We start from the raw sequence: 6358 nt of genomic DNA, 5'->3' as shown, positions 1-6358 counted from the left end.
CTGAATATGTTGTTATACAATTATGATATTAAATCCTGGTTAATAACAAATGAAACCAGACTTGTCTAACAGATTTTCCATCAACAAATATTGTTATGTGCTAAAGTATTGCATATGTTGTTTGACACACCGCTGCATTTACTAGAACTGCTGAGAGGACTATATATATGATTTCAAACCTAAGTTGATTTTTTTCTCACTCTTGAAAGGAGTACTTCTTTGTGAAAGCAGTTCTTACAGCTTTGTTTTCAACCAGCTAAAAATGTTTTATATATTTATATAAAAATGTTTATATATATTGTCTAACCTGTTGTCCTCCACATTCTATTGTCCTAAATACTGTTTTCTGATTTGTATTTATGTCTTGAGACAGTAACTTTTTGAATAAAAATAAACCTACAGTAAAAACATCTAAATAATAGAGGCATATCAAAATGGAGTAATCTATATCAATATATAACATTTTAGAGAATACATTACCAAATATGTTATTATATAGATAAGGATAGCTGTAAAATGCAAAGTGGAAATTTCTGTACCTGGTACTCCTACAACAGATATAACAAGTGTCCATAGTTTTTTATTTGCATGTATATGTGGACCTCTTGTGACATTTTTCTATGAATTCTATATTAGAATATGCCTTATACACTTAGCACATTTCCTTTCATTTGTTATCATGAAATCTAATGTAAAATGGGTAAATGTGCAAGACAAATGCACCCTCTGAAATCACTGCCCAAATCAGAAAAAAAAAATATCAGCCCTTCTAAGAAGCACTACTCTTCAATCCAACCTCCTTCTCTCAATTCTAATTCTCTGTGCTTCTTTTTAAAATTTTGCTACCTAAGCACATATCATGAAGCACTCAATGTTGCCTGTTTTCATATTTTGAATAAATACTAAGTTACTATGTCTTCTTCCTTTTATTTGAAATCTCTGTTCTTGGTATTACTTTTTTTTTTCTCAAGGAAGGGGAGATTCATACTGGGTTCATGGTGACATCCTTTCAAGATGGGGAGAATGTGGCAGAGCAGTTCAGTTCAGTGGCCAGAAAGCAGAGAACAGGAATGTGGATACTGGGCTGGCTTTGTCCTTTTTCCAGTTTAATTCCATCCAGGGCCCCAAGACCAAGAGATAATACTACTCTTATTCAGAGTGGGCCTTTCCCTATCAGTAAATCCTCTCAGAGAATGCCCTAGCAAGCAGCCACAGGTGTGCCTCACCAGTCTCCATGATTTTAAATCCAGTCCAGAGGACAATCAAAATCACAAGGTCCATACCCATCTCACAATGCAAAATATATCCAGTTAATCTCCATGAGGCTCAATAATTTTAAGTTATGACATAATTCAAGATCTCCTGTGAAACTCAAAGCAAACTCTTAGCTGTGAGCTCCTATAAAAATATAAAGGGAGAGATGGGGAGAGTGACATTGACCAAAACACATGGTTAACATAGACTGGTATGTTGAATTGTAACATTTTGTACAGCTACTTAAATTTTTTTAATTAAAAAATGTGGATGAGGCCCCCTTTAAGGTGACATGGTAGACAAAGATACCAAGGGCCAGGTGGAATGAGGAAGGGAATCAAGGCTAAAAATGGTCCAGTTGAAATACAAATAGGAAAACTGAGGGTTCAATCTGTTCCCAAGGGAGAAAAATTTCCACAAACAGCAACTAGCCAATCTAAAGGAGCCTAACCAAAGACAGACAACCTCACTCCTAACTTTGTTTGCTTGATGCTATGCCTCTTCAGTAGCTAGCTGCCTACACTGTTTCCTATTCCAGTATCCTAATAAACTTTTTTTTTCTCCTATCCTCCTTGGAAAACTCTTTTATCAGCCTTTGACCTCAGCTCCAAATATCCAAGACATAAAATAAAAAGAAATTAAATACTTCCAATATGCAATGACACAGAGCAAACACAACCTTTTCAAAAGGAAGAAAAGAGAGGGTGGGGGAAGCAAGAAAGATCTGATCAAAGCAAGACAGAAACCCAGGGGGGCTGAGAAGGTTGCTCAGCGGTAGAGTGCTCGCCTTGCATGCACACAAGGCCCTGGGTTCGATTCCTCAGCACCACATAAACAGAAAAAGCCAGAAGAGGTGCTTTGGCTCAATGGTAGAGCACTAGTCTTGAGCTGAAGAGCTGAGGGGCAGCGCCTAGGCCCAGAGCTCAGGCCCCACACCGACAAAAAAAAAAAAAAGACAAAACCCCAGCAAAGCTAACATTAATTCTTAAATCTCTATTATCACAAATCTAGGGCACATAGGATTCAGATGTGAACTCCCATTGGCTTGGGCAGCTCCACAGCTATGGTCTAGTTGGCTTCAGTCTTAGGCAAGCTTCACTTGATATGTGTTTCCTGGACAGATGTCCAAGCTGGATAGATATCCCACACTGTCACCTCCAGCACCCTGGAGTCACCACTGTGCCTTCAACTTTATAATTATATTTCATGCATTGCCATTTCAAGAACTCATTGCAGGGAATATGGCTACACATTGCCTATCCCTAAGATTCTGGATAGAAACGTTCCTGACCCCAGAACTTCTGTTTTCTTCAGGTCTACAAAACCCACATCAATGGACAAGCCAAGGTCTGCTGCCAGCACAGGCAGGATCCAGGATCTCCCCTTGGTTCATGGCTGCAATGGTCTCTGAGTATGTGGATGGCTGAATCTGGGAAGCTACTATCCTGGATAGCCCAGTGGGAGCTGGATAACCAGCCTTCTCTCTTCTTTAAGGAAAGTTTTCCAAATAACATTACACTTTCATACCTTCAGGGGATCTGGCCAATCCAGGAGATGCCCAGAAATTATCTTTCCTGTTATCCTAAAGCAATTACCTAATCTGTTAAACAATCGGTACTTCTTATCTGCAATTTTAAAGGGTTTTTTTCTGACTGAGCTGTATACTTTTCCAGTTTCTCCAATTTTCATTGTAAACCTGACTCAAAAGCAGGCAGCTGAAATAAAAAATACTCCAAGTTACCTTGAAATTTCTTCTCCCAAATTAATTATTCCATTATTTTCTGGTTTGTTTCTTGGTTTTGTTTGGCTTTGTTTGAGGAAGACTTTCTCGGAAGCCCAGGCTGGCTTCAAACTCACAGACCTGCCTCTGCCTTGTATGTTCTGGGAATACAAATGTGTGCCACTGCACACATCTATTTCGTCCATTGCTTTTAACTCAAATTTTCAGATCACAAAGACTAAGATTTGAGGATCATGGTTTAAAGCTAGCCAAGGCAGGAAAGTCCCTGAGACGCTTATATCCAATAAACTACCAAAAGGTAGAAGTGGAGTGAGCACTAGCCTTGAGCAAAAGAAGCTCAGGGATAGCACCCAGGCTCTTAGTTCAAGCCCCAGGATGAGGGGAAAAAGGGTAAGCAAATATTAAACTAGAAATGTTCTTTTATATTTGGTTTAAAGTTTATTCTCCCAAGTATCTCCGGAGCTCTATGAGCTATCTACATTTCCTAGGAAGCCCAGGGGTGAAAAGAACACCCCAAATCACCTGAGTGTCAGTGCCTTCAATGGATTATTTTTCTTAATATGTATAATATATTTACAAAGTAAGTACCGTTACTATGTTCCTGGCTATAGAAGGATACTGCAATGTATTTAGGTCCTTGCCCATGCTTCAAAATTAGTCTGATTACTAAGGGTTTGGACTTGTATGTATTGCCTTACTCATATAACTGTATCTGTAACCCCTCTATACAGCATCTTTACAATAAATTTTTTTAAAAAGATGAACTTGCTTCTCAGATTCATGGGATCAATGATAAACTCTATTAGGTAGGAAAAGCCATAATAGGATGGCTCCAAGAATCTTTTCATCAACATGTGGTGTGTTCCTTAGTTTTATCTTACTTATATTTTCATTTTGTGCTACAACCGGGGCTCAAACTCAGGGCCTGGGCACTCTCCCTTAGCTTTTTCCATTTTCTTTTGTTATACCAGAGTAGATATGACTGGATAATTCATAAGGAGAAGAACTTATTTCTGAATGTCGGAAGTCAAAGACTAAAAGGCCACAATCTGGTGAAATCCTTCTTGTTCTTGTCATAATACAACAGAGGCATCACTGGCAAGAGAGAGCAGGAAAAGGCTGCACTGGTTTTATAACAAAACCAATCTGTGATATCAGTATTATTTATCACTCAGTAAGAGGTCTCACCTCTTGCCATTGTTGCATTTGAAATTAAACTTCCAACACACAAACTTTGGGGAAAACATTCCAACAATAGCAGGGACTACATTTATGTTGGTATATAGTTAGCACTTCTTAAATTCATTCATACAATTAAGGTATGTATTAACTCACTCCTCAAAGATCATTAATAAGTTTGAACTATTTATCTCTGAGGCAGTATTGAGACCCTGTATTATTTTCTGTAAATAATTGTGAATCTTTATATTTTCAACTCTTACTCATAATTTATTAATTTATTGATACAGTTAAAATGATACTCTAAAATGGCACACATTATTTATTCCTTATTGCATTAATGCTTTTCTCTCAAGAATAATAATCTTCCATAGTCTTACATTCTTTACCTTGAATCACTATTAAATTTAATATATATTATGCATAACTATTTAAAAAGAAAATTATTTTTTGCAAAATGCTTTCAAAGGTTTTATATCAAAGGATAAATATAAATTCTAATGTATTCTATGATCTAAAATCAAATCCCATGATATCATACCTATGTATACATAACATCTCTATATAGAGATATATAGATGTACAAGTAGATATATATATAGCTATGAAGAATTGGTATATAAAGTTCATAATAATGACTTTTTTAGGCTATGTATTTGTGGACAATTTCAGTTTGCTTTTATTCCTCTGCATTTTCTTATTTTTTTTGCAGGTGATAATATAAGGAATATTTGCAAAATGCAATAAGGCCTTAAAGTTTCTCAAATACATTATTGCTTAGTAAGAGCCACTTGGAACTTTTTAAAGAAATGTACATTGCTCTTTTGGATACAGCCACAAATTCACTGAAAGATCCACTAAACCATGAGTGTGAGTTTTCCACATTAAAGGAGTGTTAACTCATTCAATAGTGCAATTAAGTAGCCACCTGGCAACCCAATTTATTGTAACTTATCACATATACACACCAAATATCCAATTAACATACTCTTCTGTTATATATCAACATGCATTTCCTGATTTTGTTTACTGAATCATAGTATTTGTGAGAGTGGTTTCCACATGATGGTATAGGACAATGAGTTGAAACAGCTTAAAAATTCCTTGTTAGCCTGGTGCTGGTGGTTCTATAATCCTACCTATTCAGGAGGCAAATATCTGAGGACTATAGTTTGAAGCCAGTGTAGGCAGAAAAAGTTCCTAAGAGACTCATCTCCAATTACCACTCAAAACCTGGAAGTGGAGCTATGACTCAAAGTGGTAGAGAGCTAGCCTTGAACAAAAGAGCACCCAGATCCTGAACTCAAGCCCCACAACCAACAAAAAATTCCTTATTTTCGACTGAGAAATTGCTCAACCTAGAATATCAAAGAATCTACCATAATAAAGCACACCCTGTGTGTACTTACGGTTAATGTGTCACATATAACTTCTGCTTTCCGATGGTGCTTTCTAGATAGGACATAAAACTATAAAATAAAAGGGCAGAGACATAAGTTTCTACATCTATGTCACTGCTAATTATTCTATGCTCTGAACATCATCTGGCCCAGTGACACTGAGTCCTGGCTACACACTAAAGTCACCTAGGGACTTTGAACAATACACGTTGCCTGACCTCCACTTCATATCTATTTTCCTAGAATCTCAGAATGGGGGCTTGGACATGGTATCTATTTATTCATGTTAGTCATGGATAAAAGTGCTTTTACATATGTCCAATCCTTTCATCCTTTACACCATGACGCAGGTACTATTGTCACCTCCACTTTACTTATAATGAATTAAGGCTTATCAAGGTAAATTTACTTAGCCTAATCAGACAATGAAGTAAGTAGCAGATCCAGTATCATACACAGGCTTTACACCAGTCTGAATGATGCTATCCATTTTCACAACCTTTCAACCTAATCTTCCCAGGTACTTTACAAAATGTATGTACAATTCCTAGGACTACAGAAATGTACTAGAAAATTATAGCCAGAGGGCTGGGAAGGTGGCTCAGTGGTAGATTACTTGCCTTGAATGCATGAGGCCCTGGGTTCAATTCCTCAGCACCACATAAGCAAAAAGAAAAAAGTTGGAGGTCGCGCTGTGGCTCCAGTGGTAGAGCACTAGCCTTGAGCTGAAGAGCTGAGGGGCAGCACCCAAGCCCAGAGTTCAGGCCCCACAACCGGACCCCCC

Source organism: Dipodomys ordii, unplaced genomic scaffold (assembly GCF_000151885.1).
Source record: "Dipodomys ordii isolate 6190 unplaced genomic scaffold, Dord_2.0 Scaffold59, whole genome shotgun sequence".
In the NCBI taxonomy this organism is placed as follows: Eukaryota; Metazoa; Chordata; class Mammalia; order Rodentia; family Heteromyidae; genus Dipodomys; species Dipodomys ordii.
This window is presented reverse-complemented; position numbering follows the sequence as displayed.